Source organism: Danio rerio, chromosome 3 (assembly GCF_049306965.1).
Source record: "Danio rerio strain Tuebingen ecotype United States chromosome 3, GRCz12tu, whole genome shotgun sequence".
Taxonomy (NCBI): domain Eukaryota; kingdom Metazoa; phylum Chordata; class Actinopteri; order Cypriniformes; family Danionidae; genus Danio; species Danio rerio.
Window position 1 is genome coordinate 14,987,439 of NC_133178.1, and position 20,330 is coordinate 15,007,768.

General features: G+C 36.9%; 1 protein-coding gene across 1 annotated transcript in view; it reads right to left on the reverse strand.

Moving 5' to 3' along the window:
• Positions 1-20,330, reverse strand: part of gjc1 (gap junction protein gamma 1) — a 68,320-nt gene that overhangs the window by 14,364 nt on the left and 33,626 nt on the right. The window lies entirely within an intron of this gene.

Here is a 20,330-nt window from a genome sequence, read left to right on the forward strand (position 1 = left end):
ATCTTCACAAATGAACTACATTCGTTAGCTTGGGCAGGATGTGGTTTCAATTCGATTTAAATTAGATTAGATTATATCATTTCAAGCAAAAAGTAAAAACAATGATCTAACTAAATATGAAATTATGCTAATTACATGAATATCATAAAATCAGCAGACAGGCTGAATGAAAATGCACATTCAAACTCTTCCAGTAGGTGGCGCTTGCAGAACAAGAAGCAGGAATAACAGCAACACAGGCTCATTCTGAAAACGTAGCCCTGTGTACATTTCTGAAGATTGCGAATTATATAGCCAGAAGTACATATGGCTGCATTTTGTCTTTAAAAAAACGCTATGAGGCCGTATGACGCCGTTCCTTTTCGCACTTACCAGCAGACCTCAAAGCTCCATATGGTCGGCTTTTCGACTGTTACCAGTTTGTCCAGTTAGCTCAACCATGTACGTCAATGGACTTGAGACGCAGAGAGGATGATCATGAGGATGGAGTTTGTTTCCAGTAAAGCACACTTTTAGAATGCCGTAAGACAAAAATGTACATTTTAGTGTACAATATAGTATGGAAGTATGCGGTTTCGGACACAGACAATTTTTTTATTACTCCAATATGACTCTGCATGCAATATTCCTACACACATTTGTCTCAATAGCTTCCAAAAAGTTAATTTTGCATCATAGGAGCCCTTTAAATCCATGTCAAAGGGAAATTGCTGGATACTTTTATTGCAGTATTATGTATTTCCAACTGAAACAGAATATTGAGTATGGGGCTGGGTTTATTTTTTGTTCCTCCTCTTGTCTTTCGCTCAGATGGTTGGAGGGTTTAGCTAAGCATGTTTTACCCAAGCTGTCAAAGGAACATCATCAAAGGACTGTCATTCAAATTTTGATTAAAAATAAGCAAAACAAAAAATTTTTTTCAGTGGATTTACATTTTTATTTCATGCAAACTCTAATATGCATTACTTTGTATTAAGAAAGCAGTTTCTGATCATAGACACCTTCATTTTCTTCCAATATTTCACACTTGATGAACAGCAAGCTGCTCTACTCATAACAGGTGCTGATTTATGTTTCTGCTTGTGAGTTTTTTCAAATATAACCAAATAATCCAAAATTAAGAAAATAATTTTATGACAAAAATGAAACAGCTGCGCAATTACACTGAATTTAGCCTATGGAAGGACTTTTTTTTTTCACTGATTAAATTAACATACACTTGAAGTCAGAATTATTAGCCCCCTTAAACTATTAGCCCCTGTTTTTCCCCCCAATTTCTGTTTAACGGAGAGGAGATATTTTTAACACTTTTCTAAATAATCATAACAGTATTCAAGAGTTATGACTGTACAAGACGTTTCTGACAGTACAGAATATTTTCCTAGATATTTTTTTTAAAGATGCTAGTATATAGCTTAAAGTGACATTTAAAGGCTTAACTAGGTTATTAGGTTAACTAGGCAGGTTATAGCCTCTGTTACAAACATATTTTGTAAAATTATTACAATGCGGTTTGTTCCTTAAGTTCAAATATCAGCTCAATAATAATAATAATAATAATATAAAAACTATTGTTCATTTAGAGCAAAAAGTATCTTATTGAGACTCTTTCACACACATAAACAACAGTCAATTTTAGTTTATTCAATTCACTTATAGCACATGTCTTTGGACTTGTGGGGGAAACCGGAGCACCCGGAGAAAACCCACGTGAACACAGGCAGAACATACAAACTCCACACAGAAATGCCAACTGACCCAGCGAACTTCCGGCGATGGTGCTACCCACTGTACTATCATGACGCCCCACAAGTAAAAATATCACATCAAACTATTAAAAATGTCAATAAATATCCCCTTTTTAAACTTTTTAGCATCAAAAGTTGTTGGAAGATAGATCAAGGACCCACAGTGTAATTAAAAAAAAGCATAAATAATAACAATGATAATAATCATTTTAAAAAGAATCACAAATTATGGAAAATTTTTACAGTGTAGCTATACAGCAACTTCCCATAGACGTAATGACTTTTATACTGAAGACTGTATATCCCCCTGACCCAACCCTACCCCCACAGGAAACAATCTGCATGTTTACATTTCCAAAATATTTTATTCTGTGTGATTTATGAGCTGTTTACCTCATGGAGACAAAAAAAAATATGCCCACAAGGTCAAAATCGATTGGTATTGCTATACTTCTGGTCCTCCCTACATTTGGTCCCTACAACGTTACGAAGACAAGGCATACACACAAACACAAAGACATGCACACTTGTCAAAGATAAGTGAGTGAACAATATCACCCCCATAACCTTATCGCCTGCCCCCTTTACTTGCTCTTTACAGCCTTTCTCTCTCTCTCTCTCTCTTTCGCTGGAAGGAAGGGAACTTCTTAATGCTTGCTCTTCTATTCATCTGCCCATCTTTGGTCATGGCTTAAATTAGAGCTTCCAGCGATCTCCAGCACTCGCATTCTTATCCAAACCCTGTTTTCCCCCTTCAGTCGCTCTTATCTCCCCCTGCTCTGTCTTTATGTGTCTCTCTCTCACTGTAAAGAGCGAGGCGAGATCACAATCGCAGGATTTCACAGCCACGTCCACAGACAGTCGGTGGGGGAAAAATCTCATTAAAATTCGACATGCATTCCCCATGTGCGATAAGGAAACAATCATTTACTGTGACTACGTTAGTTTGGAGACAGACTGAGTGTGTGTGTGTAAGAGAGAGTGTGAGAGGCGTTTCTGCGCTGGAATGTTCAATGAAAACATTTTCTCTGTAATTATGATTAGTTAAAGAAGTGGTTTGTTGCAGATTATGGTTTGGGAAAATCGATGTGAAAGATTTCTCAGTTATGTCAACAGGAAACATTAATTCTTCACATGTATGATGACAGGGCAGCATGCTGGCTCAGTGGTTAGTGGTCACCTCAAAGCTAGGAGGTCGCTGGTTTAAGTTCTGGCTGGGTCAGTTGGCATTTCTGTGTGAAGTTTGCATGTTCTCCCCGTGTTCGCGTGGGTTTCCTCCGGGTTTCCCCCCCAGTCCAAAGACAAGCGCTATAGGTGAATTGGATGAACTAAATTGGCCGTAGTGTATGCATGTGTGAATACGAGAGTGTATGGGTGTTTCCCAGTACTGGGTTGCTGCTGGAAGGAAATCCACTGCGTAAAGCATATGCCGGAATAGTTGTCGGCTCATTCTGCTGTGGTGACCCTTGATAAATAAGGGACTAAGCTGAAGGAAAATGACTGACTGAATGAATGTATGTCTAATGATGGGCTGAAGGATCTTTATTTGACAAATTCTAAGGTTTTGCATGAACTGTTTTTGGGATGAGCTGCCCCTTTAAATCACCAGTTAGAAGATCTTGGAAGCAAAAGCAGATGATGCAATACACTATCTTCTATCAAGTTGTTAAGTTAATTTATAGCTGTTAAATGTAAGTTGTTGTATTTAGGGCTGTATTACAGTCTTATTTTTTTGTATCACTTGATGCTTGTGAGGGCCGCTGTGCTGAACAGGCCCGGCCCTAAGCAATCTGGCGCCCTAGGCAAGATTTCAGGTAGCGCCCCGTCACATCGCAGTAAACTCCACTGCTAGTGTATAGTCATAAGAAACTAAATAGCTTTTTGATCGACTACTACAAGCTGGGAAAATGTCAGATAAATATGCCAATGCAATTAACATTATTGCTGAATAGATTTAAGATTTACACATTTACTTGAGGAAGGAATGAGGGGGATAGTTACATTACTATTACTATTTTTGGTAACACTTTAGAATAACTATCCGTTATAACTAGTTAATAGACCATTAATAAACTATTAGTTAACAAGTTATAAATTACTTGTTAAATAAAAGTTAACAGTTTGTTAATTATTTATAACTGTGCCTTACAGATGGCTCATAGATAGCTTACAAGCTGTTAGTTAACAAGTTGTAAATGACTTCTTAACTGTATTTTAATGATTTATAACTATACCTAATAAATTAGTAATAGATCATGAACAAGCCGTTAGTAAATAAACTTACTAAAAACTTAAGTATCAGTTAATAGTGTATATATGTTATTGGGACGTTATTCTATAGTTGCAGCTATTTTTAATAACTGTTAGTAAATTAGGAATAGTTTCAACTTTAGAATAATGTCCCAATAACATGCTTAAGCTAATAACTAACGCTTAACTAATATATTAACTCACTCTTTACAGATCAGTTGTTCATCGTTTGTTAACCATCTACTAATACCAGTGAAACTTTGTAGAACAGCAAATGGATGGAACAAGTTCAAGCTAAAGAAATTTGAGGTGATAATTAAAATATAAAATGTTTGTATCTTAACCTTGTTCCACTCATAGGCTTTTCTGTGTGCTGTGTTTTACCAAAGAAACTCCACAGATGAAATGTTGAACGTTGTGTTAATTGTGTAGAAACACACATACTGAACCATCACATGGCAGTACAGCAGTATACAAGAATACAAACCCACGAGGTGCTAAACATGAAAACAAAATAAATAAAAAAATATTTTATTAAAGTTCTACAAAGTTTCACTGTTGTTATTAGATGGTGAACAACTGATCTGTAAAGTGTGAGTAAATATATTAATTAAGCGTTAGTTATTAGCTTATGTATGTTATTGGGACGTTGTTCTAAAGTTGCAACTATTTCTCATTTACTAACAGTTAATAAATTAAAAACAGCTGCAACTTTAGAATAATGTCCCAATAACATATATACACTATTAACTGATACTTAACAAGTCTTTATTAAGTTTATTTACTAACCGCTTGTTCATGATCTATTACTAATTTATTAGGTATAGTTATAAATCATTATAATTGTCACCGACTCGGTCCCAGTCATTCCCCTAGCTGGCCAGCAGAGGCCACCATCTCCGGACTTCTAACATTACGTCATCCTTTCACTCTGATTACAGCACACCTGATCTCCATTCCGTTAATGACCCACGTACCCTTTATAAGCAGCTCACACTCACACAACCAGTGCGAAGTCTTGTTTAGCCCCGGCCAGCATTTCTGAGCGTTCTATCCTGCCTGATCTTCCGTTTACTACTTCAGCCCGTTTCCTGACTCTGCTCTGCCTTCTGCCTGCCCACGACCAAAGCCTGTTACACGGACTCTGATACTCGCTGCCTGCCCTCGACCAAAGCCTGTTACACGGACTCTGAATCACGCTGCCTGCCTCTGACCCATGCCTGGTAATCACTCTGTCTGTCAATCGCCAGCCCTTATTCATTGAAGTGTATGTTGTATGTTCGCACAGTCGTGCGTGCTGTATGTTGCTTAATAAATACTGCAAATGGATCCCTCCGTGTCAGTCTCCTCGTTACAATAATACAGTTAAGAAGTCATTTACAACTTAACTAACAGCTTGTAAGTTATCTTTTAGCCATCTATAAGGCACAGTTATAAATAATTAACAAACCATTAACTTTTATTTAACAAGTCATTTATAAATTGTTACACAACAGTTTATTAATGGTCTATTAACTATTTATAACGAATAGTTATTCTAAAGTGTTACCCTATTTTCCATAACATCTATGCCCTTCCATAACATTAGCTGACATTAAAAGTAACAGATAGACTTGATATGATATTGCAAATTTGTAGTTATTGCGACAGCCCTAGTTAGATGTTTTAGTTCGATTAAAACTCTTTAAATGAACCTTTCACAGTGTATTACTCACTAATCACTACTCTTGAATACTGTTATGATTTTTCAGTACTCTTTCCACTATTTTATTGTGACATATGTGTTAAGGCATGCATAAAAATTGGTAACTGGATTCAATCAGTATAAACAAAGGGAAGCAGTTTCATGAAAACCAGAATTGACAATTCTCAAAATCTCAGCTCTAATTTGGAGCACATTCTGAATTCAAAAGTAAGCGAGTCTGTCAGTTCTTAAAGCAAGTTTATTTCCTAAGAGAGTCTACATTTGTCCACAAATATGTATTTAATATGCAGCCATTTGAGTCAGCTGTAAATCTAATTGTACATCATCCCATGCGCTCCAACATAATCTAAAAACCTTAATACTGTGTTAAATGGCCCAAGGTGAACCATTAGCCCTTGTTACTTTGATAGATGACGACCGCTGTAGTTGAATCCATTTACATTAGTCTTGAATATACAATGCCTGCTTATCAGAGGGAAATATTTAGCATATGATTATGTATGTATGTATAGAGAGGAGGGTGTACCGAAGTGGAAATGTAATGTGTTGGAGCACAGCTCGAGGCATTTGTTAGTGTCATGAATACGCAGTTACTCACACAGAAAGCCTGTTAAATATATAACTAAGAGAGAAAGAGAGAGAGAAAAAGGTTGTCATACCTTCGCCTCCCCAGGCATCCCAGCACCCGCCTGTGTACCTAACACTTTTTTTAATTAGCGATGGGAGGGCAGCTATTTAATTAGTGTTAAGAAGGCAGACAGCGCTGTGAAGAACAAATTGGGAGGTGTGTAGGATTAAAATGTTTGCTGTAACGATATGAGATAAATGCGACCTTAATTGTAGAACGTTTTTTTTAGACAAAACATGAAGCGAGGGTGGCAAAACATTCATTTTTAAATCTTAACGCGTGTCCTAAAGATAACAGATATGATTATTGGAGTGCAATACATGCTTGCACATAATGCAATAAATATTTACCAATATTTTGGTGTGTTTGTTTGCTAGCATGATGTATTTACTGTATTTAGAGGGGAAAAAAGCAGCTGAAGTATACTGCTAGAGCTCATTACCATGCACCACCTATTATGTCTGTAATCCCCGCTAAAACCCACAACACACAGCAGTTAATCATATAAAGCGTCTTGCAGCTAAATTAGAGGCAGGATGTTAAAACTTCAGAGTCTAATTATAGGGCATCCGTGTATTAGATCATAAAATATTAATTTGATGACTAGTTAAAACGTGAATGTTCAGTAACTAGATGTAGATATAAAAGAGAAGCTTGTGTGCTTTACAATACTTTTTGAATGAAAAAAAAAGTAACAAGGGACATTATTCAGATTGTCAAATTAGATTCCCTTGAAGAAAAGTCTCACTAGCTATGTTTCTATCCAAAAATGCGAATGAACTTAATGTGCAAACTGGATTATCGCATAAAAGACGTGTGAATAAAGCAGCGTTTCCATCTAAAGAGTCAAAGCGAACAAAATCGTCACATCCTGATTAAGTAGTGCCAAATATCAACAGTAAAAACTGAATTTGCTGCAGTATTAGAAGCTGCGTCAATCTTTTCTTTATCTAATAAATGACTTGCGCCTCAGAAGGCAATCCCGACACGCAGTGAACCCGCGATGGCGTTTAAAGGTGTCAGACGCGGAGCACAGACGCTCTTAATTCTTCACGTTATTAATAATAGAACACTAATATTGAAATGGTAAAAGCTTTTTAGAATGACCAAAACAACATTTCAGAAGTTTTAGATTGTGCTCAGCCGCTGGTTTGTCCATTTACACACATTTTAATCATCTCATGATCTCTTATCACAAAATCACATGACCTTTTTAATGCGCATACTGAAATTTAAGCAGCAAAAGTGTTTCCATCGTAGTTTATGTGCATCTTTTTTTTTACTCAGTTATGTACATAAGTTTTTTATGCGCATTTTCAAAATGTATGCGCATCATGGTGTCAACCATTTTTTTATGCGCATATGCAAAATGATAGGTGAAGAAAAATAGGTGGATGAAAACATGGCTAATGTCGTTAGCAAAATGCTAACTAAATAAAGGAAAACTGCTTGCTGAACTTGCATTAAAATGACATATTTCCTTGTATGAAAAAATCTCCTATTATTGTTGTGGCTTAAGCTCTGTTTACGCTTAAAACACATATTATTTACAGTAGGGTTGTCAGAAGTATCAAGTTCAGTACCAATACTGAAATTTTAAAAACATCAATTTCCCGCTTACATCTGAACAATGTTGAACGCGTACTTAAACTCCGCTGATAGGCAATTGTGTTCACTCGCTCAACAGAAATGACTGTTATTTAATGTGATGGTCGTCGGTTCACCATTGACAGTAATGGCCACTCACAGTCATTTGTGTTGAGCATGTGAACATCAATTAGTGATGTTAAAGTACAAACACACAGCTCTCAATAGTTAAACCAACCTAATGCTTAAAGGTGCAGCAGTTTGTTGTTGTGCTGGTGGAACGTCTCTTCACATTCCAATAGTAATTATTAATGTAAATGATCTAAATGTATTTACAGTTGAAGTCAGAATTATTAACCCCCCTGTTTATTTTTCTTCAATTTCTGTTTAACGAAAAAAAGATTTCTTCAACACATTTCCAAACATAATAGTTTTAATAACATAATAACTCATTTCTTTTATCTTTGCCATGATGACAGTAAATAATATTTGACTAGATATTTTTCAAGACACTACTATACAGCTTAAAGTAGCATTTAAAGGCTTATCTAGGTTAGGGTGATTAGACAAGTTATTGTATAACGATGGTTTGTTCTGTAGACTATCAAAAATATATAGCTAAAAGGGGCTAAAAATTGTGTCTTTGAGTTTAAAAAAAATTTTAAACTGCTTTTATTCTAGCCAAAATAAAACAAATAAGACTTTTCAAGAAAAAAAAATATTTTCAGACATACTGTGAAAATGTCCTTGCTCTGTTAAACATCATTTGGAATATATATATATATATACTTCAACTGTATATACATTTTTATGTTCTGTGTAAGACATAACACTAAAAAATGTTCATCCCATTAAAATTTGTTGGCCCGACAATTCCCATAATTTGAAAATTCTCAATCAATACTGGAGTTAGTTTTGCCCGCTGGAGGAAGGATGACACCATGGCTGAAGTATTTCTTTTAGACAAGTAATGTAATGTTTTAAAACTATTTTAGTCACTCAAAGCTGTTGTAGATTGTGTTGTGTTATGACTAGGTTTTGTGCACAGAGTTGTTGTTTTAAAATCTTCCGGTGAAAGACTGATGTGGCTATTTTCAATTTCCAACACAGACTCATTCTGACAGCGCAGTCCCGTGGACTTTTCTCGAGATACCAAATTTTTTAGCTGGAGGTACGTATGGCTGCATTTATTAAGCGAACGATATGGGGCGGTACGACGCCATTCCTTTTCGCGCTTACCGGCTGACCGCTTACCTACGTGTGGAGGGCTTTCCCGCTGCAACCAGTTTGTCCAGTTAGCTTGTCGTGTACGTCGGCGGACTTGAGATACAGAGAGGAATTGACGACGACGACGACAAGGTTTGAGTCCAGGGAAGAGCGGTTACAGAAATCAGGTAAGGCAAAAACAGAATCCAAAAAAAAAAAATGAACAAGTGAGCCTTTGGTGGGTTTACACGCGGGCGTGAATGGCACTCCCAAGAGACATTTGAGATATGAAAAAGCGCACACAGCGGCCTCTTGTGGATTCACGAAAACAAAAACTGCAAAAATATGTTCCTACCGGGACGTATTTCACGGTCTCCAGACGTACGTCCACAGTACTACGTTTTCATAATCAGCCTGCATTGTCAATTTCATAAGGGACCTTTTAAAGAATCGATAATGTAATTTTTTTGTTTAACAACAAAACATAAGCAAATAGCGCTATTCCGCCTATTTTATATTCACATTGGTTCATTTTTATGAACAATGAAAACCTGTGAGGCGCTCCCTATATTGTTTACCATGCTACTTTGAATATTCTAAAATAGCATGCAAGTATGGCTTAGTAAAAGGTGTAATTCCTGCACTCCGCCGGCCAAAGTTATGAAGCACATTATGAAGTTTTGCTTGCTACATAACTGAAAACATGCTAGATATAATACAGTTTTTTGTTCAGAATTGTAGTATTATAAAGTTTTCTAACTGGCAAATGACATGATCCAGTGAGTCTCTATGATCGTTAAGGTGCTCGTTCATAATATCAGGAGGTGTGGCTCTGGATGGCAGGGGTGGGACTGCGTTTCAAAAATATAATGCTAACCAGTTAGCATTTAGGCAGATCACCGACTGCCCTTAAATGAGTGCTATTTGGTCATCTGACATTTTGATACCTTGTTGAGTAATTTTGCTTTCTGCATGTCTGACACTATTTTAAAAATTGAAACTACTGTTCACTTCGAAAAATGGCAAATCTCAGGCTCCAGCAAGTGCAGAAAATTAATCTTTTCAAAAACGCTGAAATATTCAGACCTAAAAATTCCAAATGAGCGTTGTTTTGGCTAGATTTTAAACAACATCAAGCTGTTCGCTCTTTATTTTCACTTTACTCCAGTGTAAAATCATCCTGATCTTACAAAGAAACCTAACTATTTTGTGTTTCGTCAGTTTAGTTGCTAATTTATATGATTACACACAAGTTCAATTGAACTGTACGAAAATATACGATTTTTAAAAGGAGGCGTTGCACCAAACCCCACCCCTACACCTAACCATTATTGGGAGATGAGTAAATCATACTAAACTGTACAAAAAGAGATTGTACAAATTAATATAAATTAGCCACTAAATCAAAAGGTTACAAATTAGCGTGAGCGACTCGGTGCCTCAGTGGTAAGCACTCAGAGCAAGAAATTAGCTGGTTCAAGTCCCTCCGGTTTTCCCACAGTCCAAAGACTATAGGTGATTTGAATGAACTAAATTAGCCATAGTGTATGTGTGTGTATAAGTGAATAAGAATGTCTCCCAGTAGCTGGCAGGGCATCCGCTGTGTAAGAAATGTGTATGCTGAATAAGTTGGCGGTTCATTCCACTGTGGTGACCCCTGATGAATAAAAGGACTAAGCCAAAGTAAAATGAATGAATGAATAAATGAAGTTAGCGTGAGATTAGTAAAACACACTTTCTCTCTTATCTTTCTTGCACTTACTAACACACCATGCGAACAGCAATCATTTTCATACACCAGTCAACTTTAAACTTTCTGAAATCCATCAAAAAAATGACCTTAGAAAGCCAAATATGTCATCTGAGCATTTATGAATGACTTTCTCCTCTGAAGAAAAGTTATTTACACTTAAACACTATGAGGTGAGATATTAGGTGCATGTTGACTGGAGCAGGCATCTCCACACTGAAGAAAAAAGATTAATCAAAACACCTACGGGGGAAACACATCAGGAAACCACCACAGAAATGGCAAAGTTTGAGTCAGCTGAATGCGTTAAAGGTGGATTGTTTTTCATACTGACACCCTGAAAGCTTTCATTACCTTTTAAGCAAAAAAATAAAATAAAATCTACATATAGCAGATACAATTATAAAAGTGTTAAAAGGAGGATAGAGAATGAAAGGAGAGATATATTGAGCTCAAGTGTGAAAGGGAGGGGTAGGCATGCTGAAAAGGTGAGATAAAGAGGACTGGCAGAAGCGCACAATGAACAAAATAAAGAGAAAAATGGAGAGAGAGAAATGTGTGCTGAAGAAGATGCACATTCTGTGATGCTCGAGGCTGCGTGCTCCACATTTACAGTCAGTCACACAGCAAACATACCTATATATAGTCGTATTAGTGACTCATCTGGTACTAATCTGCCTGCTTGAGTCAAGGTGTTCATTTATGATGGTATTTTTTGCATAATTAACTTAATATTAAGTAATGAAACTGCAATTAACAAACATCAAACAATTATTTGATAGTTTTATACACAAGGATATACATAAGGGCACCTATGATGAAAATCAACTATTGTAAGCTGTTTAGACAGAACTGTGTGCAGGTATAGTGTGTCTACTGTCATATTAGATATAATAAGCTGAGCAAGCATCTTTTAAACTTTAGATCTGTAGTGTCTGCTTGTTGCTGTCTGCATGTGGGCGGAGTAATACACAAAGGGTAAAGAGGCTGTACGGATGCTGATATTATTTAAATATATCACGGCTATCAGTCAATCAGATTCGAGATCCAGACAGAACTGTTGTGTGTATGTATATATATATATATATATATATATATATATATATATATATATATATATATATATATATATATATATACACACACATACATATGTGTGTGTGTTTTATATTATTTTATTGGAATAATTAATCAATTTCTTGTGTGTTCAATAAAAAAGGTCAGACTTTTCTTTAAGGTTTAACATATTAGCAATTTATTGTATACAAATGAATAATTCGATTCACAGAATTCTGGTATCCTCAATGCAGAAGTTACATTCAGGAAGTGCCCAACAGTTTTCATTTCCTGGCTTCAAACCTCAATCGGCAACTAATATTAACAGGCGGAGTTTAGTGGAATTCGTCACTTGTCAATCGTTGTCCAGCCCTCCATTGGCCGCATCGATACATACGTACTCTTTTTCTACAAATTCTCTGCACAACATCTTTTCTGAACTGCACATATTCTGTGTTCAGTTTTAACACATTTCTGCAAACAGGAAATTTAGCTGCAAAGCTCAAGTTAATTTTAGACAATCAGGCCTTTTCATTTCTATCAGTTCCATCCATTTCTGCAAAAATGCTTTATTATTATACAAAGCATATCAAACTCAACAGAAGAAGTTCAGTTAATGTATCACCTTTAAGCAATACAAATACAATTGTTTAAATAAAAAGAAAAAGAGACCTATATAATAAAAAACACATTCCTTTTTTCACAATTTCAAACTTCTAAAGCAGGGGTCACCAATCCTGGTCCTGGAGGGCCGGTGTCCCTGCAGGGTTTAGCTGTAACTTGCTTCAACACACCTGCCTGGATGTTTCAAGTATACCTAATAAGACCTTGATTAGCTTGATCAGGTGTGTTTGATTAGGGTTGGAGCTAAAATCTGCAGGACACCGGCCCTCCAGGAACAAGTTTGGTGACCACTGTTCTAAAGTGTCAATAAAATTCTTATTGTTAAACACGTTTATTACTTTACACCACTTCTCAGAGTATACACTATGTACTCAGGCACTATGCAGTCAGCTGTTAAGTGTATGAGGTTTATAAGGTTGTTTTGTCATTAAACATCAGAGTTTGGAAACCTGCTCCTTCCATTACGTGATTAAAACTGTGATGATTGAGTTTATGAAGTTTCAAGCAGTTCAATAAGTCCATCATCTGGGTATTTAAAGTGTACTTTTTCTTTTTTTCTTATTGTGATCACACTACTTATTCTGCACTGTTTATTCTTAACTCCTTCCTTGGCTGGAAAAAAATAATAGGTCGTAATGGCAGCTACACTGAGATCTCCATAGAAACGCAGCACTAAACAGTCATATCTGTTTCAAGCTACAAATATTTGGATCACACATCAACAAAACAGGAATGAAATATGATCACAAACTGTAAATTGTGGGCACTTGAAATCCGTACACTGCACCCGCAACCATTTTTAGTAAAACCAGCATGTCCCTGTCAGAGCTCCAATTCTTACATCTAACGTTATCTTGTGGATGTTTAGGCATTTTATTATGCAAGTGTCTGCTTTTTATGTTTGGTGTTGGCTAATTGCACAACAATTATCCAGTTTTTAAAAACATGCTATTATTCAGCCTGTGACTTGGTGATAGTAAGGTTTTACCCACCAGGGGGGCATTCCCCTAATGGTGTGACACCACCTGAAAACTAACAATTGAAGAGATAGCTCGGGTTGACAAATGTCCCATAAATGATTCATTGATCACGCCTGCCTGTTTTGGAAGTTTTTAAAGTAAAAATATTACATCGAATTATAAAATTGGCCAGCCTCTACTGGAGTGCCACAATCTGAGGCTGATGCCACATTCTGCAGCCGCCCTCTTGCTAACAAGCTAACAAATCATCCACAATCCCTCTCCAAATATGTTCAGATTCCCTGTACACTTGAGTTGCTTGAAGCCATAAGCCATTTTAAAACTCTGAGCTGCTGCAACGCTGTAATGACCAACAGTTTTTCTTGATGACCAGTGACAGTGGGTGTTATATGTACTTGTGATAGAGAGTTTGAGGTGCTGATTGCTGATTGGTGGCGGCCATGTGGGAACTTACCAATGGTATTGTTTAACAAGACTGACAACAATGACAAAGAACAGTGTTTTAAAACAGGTTTTAAAAGGTTTTAAATTGATATATTTATACATTTTAGAATTATTATATATTTATACAATAGATTTTACTATGCATCGCTGTATTAAATGACAATTAAAAACACAAATTACATAATTAAATTTAAATGTCTATTCATTTGTCCATTTTATTGTTTTCAGTTATTAAACGCATAATTTGCGGGGGATTCTGGAGGGTAGCACGATCGCCTCACAGCAAGAAGGTTGCTGATCAGTTGGCATTTCTGTGTGGAGTTTGCATGTTCTCTATGTTTGCGTATGGGTTTTCTCAGGATGCTCCGGTTTTCCCCACAGGTCAAACACATGGTGTTACAGGTAGGCTAATTTGTCCGTAGTGTATGAGTGTGAATAAGTGTGCATGGATGTTTCCCAGTGATGGGTTGCAGCTGGAAGGGCATCCACTGCGTAAAACATATGCTAGATAAGTTGGTGGTTCATTCCGCTGTGGCAATCCCGGATAAATAAAGGGACTAAGCCAAAAAGTAAATGAATGAATGCATAATTTGATTCTTCATTTTATTTTTAAATGCACTCATGGTCCTACCATGTACTATGGTAAAGGAAGCCTTGCCGTAATGTGCTGAGGGAGATATTGGACCTCTGGGTCACCAAGCAGCAAATTATAAGACGATCAGAGAAAGTGAAAGTCAGATAGCGAGACGGAATGCATGATGATACATGAATGTTTGGATGAAGTTATAAGTGTTTTACACAAAACCCCACATATATATCTATGCATACACACATACGCATATAACCACACACAAACACACATACAAATTTATGTTCTCATAAACAAGCAGACACATACACGTGAATGTAAATATATGTATGCATTTAAATATGTATTCATGTATGTATGTAAATGTAAAATATATGTAAATGCAGGGCTCGAAATTGCAACCATTTTGGTCACATATGCACCCGAAATTTTATCTATACGCGCTCAAAATGTATGTGGGAGCATTTGTGCGAATGCATAAAATTGTTGTGTGCGACCAGTTTTTACTGAAAAATGTTCACCACATGCGCAGATTTGGGAGACATTCACGCAGAATGCATCTCTGCACTTGAAACGCCAAATGCAGCACTCAGGAATGGTTTAAAACAGTTGTCACGTCAACTTGCTGCAGTAAACAAAGTCAAGTCCGTAATGCTTGCCCCGCCTTCACGCTCTTCTTATTGGCCCACCACTGCTCTAGAACTGAAATATCAGCTGTCAATCACTTAGTCAATACCTTCTGGATTGGGATGACAGAGAGAGCAACTACCGCGAAAAATTGTAAAGCGCTGAAGATAAGAAAGAAGATAACACTGACAGATTTTGTTTTAGAAACCATGGCATCTAAAGTTATAAATAATGACACATCTTACAAGTGATCAGGTGCTGAATGTTAATCCCCTATCTACATTTTTCGAAGAGTGGATAAAAGACTTCCATTGGTTCAAGTCCGGTATGAAAAATCTGTGGGGTTGAATTTTTAGGTAACTGTTTGCCACATTTAGCATGAGAGATTCTGTTTAATCCTTCATTTAATCGCCAGATGCTGTCTGCCGTGCAAGTGGCACTTATATGTAAAATTTAACACCACATATACCATCGCAAATGGGCTTACACTGAGTAAACTAACATCGCTACTCAAGAAAAGACCGGTATTGCTATTAACATGACGCATGCATACAATAAGGTACAGTATATATCAAAAAGCATCACCGCAATATCAGACAGAGAACAGCACAGTTATATCGTTAACAGATTCATTCATGTCCAGCAGTGCGTGGAGGGCCAGCGAGAGGTCCGTGTAGCTTTTGCTCACTCAGTTATGTTATAAAAATGTATTTTCGTGTGATAACGGGATTTCGTTGAGACATATTTTCTTCACACTTGCATATATATTTTTTGCTTGTTAGTTTGATTAGTGTTGATTTCAAATGCAATGAATATTTGTATAAAACTTGTAGTAACGGTGCTTATAATTGGTGGGTGCGACTAAATTTTGGCTGATGCGCCTACATTTTTAAAGTTAGGAACACCAGTGCTACCAAGCAAAAAGGTTAATTTCGAGCCCTGTAAATATGAGTGTTTTTTAATCAGCATTCAAGTAGAGATAAAACAGAAACACAAGAAGGTAAATTAAAATGCTTTTGTATTTCAGAATTGTTAGGTTTAAAGAAAATTGAGCAAAAAAAAAAAATCTTAGGGCTGTCAAATTTTAATGAAAATTATCAAAAATGCTGGCGATGGCTAAAAAAAAAAAAACAGCAGAATAGCATGCAATTATGTAAATTGTGATGCACCAAAATGTTTTTACTGTAACAATGTAGCATTTAAGCGAAGGCCGCAGATAAATAGATAAGAAGTGAGAGGTGTTGCAGTGGATGTTCTCATTAAGGATAATTCAAGATCTTTTTTTGTGCGGGAACATCTGCTTGGCTTTACCTAATGTTGGGGTAAAGTGATTAGCGATCCCCTGTGGGAGTCCTGCAAAGTCACACACACACACACTCCAGCGTTCACACACGTCTGGTGTGTTTTGTGTTCCACTGCTTTACATCTAATACGCTGAATCCCCTCAGAGACGCTGTTAATTAAACAGACAGACTGGCACGTCCTGCTGAGGCTTTGGGGAAGCTGGAAGTATATAATGTATCATTGCACAACTATGTGAAAGAGTCCTGTTACCTGGAAAAAAAGATGCTGGATGAAATTATCCACGGAGCATTTAGCTATGCTGAGAACTCGCAGAGACTGGATGTGACATCAGAGAAAGATGGCACCACAAAGTAATAAAGCAAAATCAAGACACTGCTGAATAAAGCCGCTGTCACACTGCACTCCTGCCCCATAGACCCCCATTCATTCGCATGCCACTGCAGTCTAAGGGTGTTTTCACACTTGAGTTTGTCTTCCCTCTTGGTGCGGTTCGTTTGGGCAGATGTGAATGTAGCAATCGCACTCGGGTTTGCACCAAAATTGGATCAAAAAAGCGTACGACACCTCCTTAAAGAGATGGTCTTGGTACGCACTCTGGAGCGGTTCATTTATGGTGAGAACATGATCCAAACTAAAACAGACCCAACCACAAAAAGTACTGCACCTATTTGGACTAATCCAGCTGCTGAAGTCTGATGCGCTGTCCCATCTCATGGGGTGTGGAGGAAAAATATTTGTTGACAGTGCTTTACCAACAATTTAAAACAGAGAGAGAGGGAAAAACATTACCTGATGCATTGTTGGTAGTGTTTGTGGAAGATGACCATGTCACAGTTTAGCTAATTTAATTCACGCCTTCTCCTGAAGTGACTTGCGATGCGCCTTCGCTGTTTGCAATGCATTGAAACATTGTTTTCCAGCCACAGCCGCATTTCATTCTTGAAATGTATAGTTTGTCTAGAGTGATGTATACAGACTATATAGTATACTATGACCAGGGATACAATTAGCCAGCGCAGTCGTCGCTCCATAGTAAAAAGCGACATTTTGTGTCTGGCGGTTTGTTTACTTGTGGGAGTTCCATTGGTATTTTCCTGCACGTTAATTCTGATGCGCATGGCTATACATTATAAATGCGTATATAAATACCCATTACATTACATTCAGGAATCTGAGGCCCCGTTTACACTAGTGCGTTTTAGTTTGAAAACGCATAAGTTTTGCTACGGTTACGCCATCCGTCCACACTACGCCGGAGTTCTCGAGCGCCGAAAACGGAGCTTTTTGAAAACGCTGGAAAGGCCGTTTTCATTCTAAAACGCTGCTGCTCCGTCTCAGTGTGGATGGGGAAAGACGGAGACATCTGAAAACGGAGGCGGGGCTGCAAACGTTCGCCTATCTGATTGGGGCTTTTCCTCAATATTAAGTAGCCCACACAGTCTCGCATGCTCTTCTTGTAAGTTAAGACTTCGCAAGTTTGATCAAGGCTGCAGTCTCCCCCTTTTCAGTTTGATATGGAAAACATACCGAGGACACGGGTAAATCTTCAAAGGGAACAGTGTACTTTATAACTTCATTTACACCACCCTGGCTACGTTGTTTCACTTTCTCAACAATAAAATGTAAACATGATTTAAGGAACTGCCTATTTTCATTTTAATATTAGAAAACTTAACAGACAGCAGAAATGTTGAGGCGTCGTGCTGCATATATGAGCGTCATCTTCACTGTGTGGATATTTATAACAAAACGGAGCCTATAACAACTGCCTCCTTTCAATTTCAGTGAAAATACGAAACACCCTCTCTTTTGCTGAATATCAGTTTTAATAATCGATAATTTTAAAAGTATAACATACAATAAGTTTATACATTGTAGGAAATAAAGGCAAGCGATCAGTCAATGTACCTGGATTAATCATTAACTTATCTTTGCGCTTAAGCAAAACAAGTTACCCGTGAACAAGTAACTTAATAGATTCCAATGACCAAAGTCAGGGAATTGGCCTATGTCGTTAGATAAAGACAACAACATGAATGAAATATCACGTTTAGCAAATATAGCGAGATCAGATCCAGCGGGAGATGCTTGATGAGCAGTCCGACTAGCAGAGCTCTCATCTGGGTAGAAATGCTGGAGCGCTTGCCCCAGAGTGTGTGTGTGATCACGTGATGTGCGTTTTCAGCGTTTTGGTGTGGACGGAGAGCTGTTCAGAAACGCTGGGTAAAACGCGAGTGTGGACGCGGATCGTTTTCATTCTACAACGCCGTTTTAAAACTAAAACGCACTAGTGTAGACGGGGCCTTAAACCTCCCAATAATCTTTACCCAAAGATGAGTCTGTGGGGCAGATGTTAATACTAGTTACAAACAAAGGACATGACAGTGTTTGGACCTCCTGCTGGAGATTCTAGCATACACAAAACAGCTGATAATCTACAGGAGCTGTTTGGTTCACACCAATGTTGCCCACAGTTTATATGGGCCAAACACGTGCATGAGATATATATCGTATACAGATTGTTGATTATGAGCCAAGTCACAATGTAAATACATTAGACTAAAGATGTACACATACTCTTTCGAGCTCTTGCCAATCTCTTACACCACCGCTCTCCACCCTGTGCTTTCCTATCCGATCTGGGTAGAGTCCAAACCAATAAATGCATAACCTTTAAAACTTAATGAAATAATACAAATTAGGATCCATCTCATTTACTATTTGTACATTTTAAATTAGTATTCAAAAAGTGATAATATTAGAATCCAAAAGTAGATAAAAAGCACACATGCTTATGGTAGTGTTTTCGTCTGTGTAGGAAAGCTACATTGAGTAGGTGTTAATGCTTCAAAACATTGGTGTATGAATATAAATCTATGAAATATGGTCATTTATCTTAGAATTTTGATATTACCTATACATTCCTGACATATTTTAAACATTAAATTCTGGTAACCACATCAGCTGTTTTTTACTTTAAATTTTATAAATTAGAGGTCTAAAAAGGGGTCTTTTAAATGACTCCTAAGAACTTTTTATAAAACATATTAAAAAGCATTGTATCAACCAAAAAGGTTTAATATGTATGATTAGATTATAAAACTTACCATTTCGTTAGTGAGTGCATATTCTGTGCTTCTGAATCGCTGTATTTCTCTCCTGTTTTGTCTGGTGAAACAGCCAAATTGCTGATCACTGTGTATCGTCAACTAGCATGTTGTAGGGTTACAATGTAACTCGCTCACTTAATGTTTACGTTCGTAATATTTATATTATTTGCTCTTTACAGGATTCATAAACATTTTCACTAGTAAAACTCCATGACTTTTCCAAGACTTTTTCAGAACTCTACATATACATGGTAAATAATAAGAAAAACAATGACGTTCAAATTTATTACAGCATATCATAGAACACACAACAATCTATTTTGTTTAATTTTGTTTAAATTTGTTTTTATCTATGTACAATTGATTTTGGTAATGCTTACACAGCACTAACAATGTGAGAGCAAGTTCTTGACCAAGGACAGAACACAACTAACCTGTATTCAAGTTAGGGCAGCACAATATATCGTTTCAGCATCAATATCGCAATGTGTGCATCCGCAATAGTTACATCGCAGGATATGCAAAGTTGGGATTATAGTTTAATATGGAGTTTAATCATTATAGAGTAAAAGTTCATCATCTGCAAGCATTGTTAAAGAGATAGTTCACCCAAAATTACTTACCATTTTCATTACACCCTTCACTTGTTTCAAAAATGTTGAGTTTTCTTTTTTTTTTTAAATAAACACAAAAATAATACAATTTAATAACTCCTACAGTA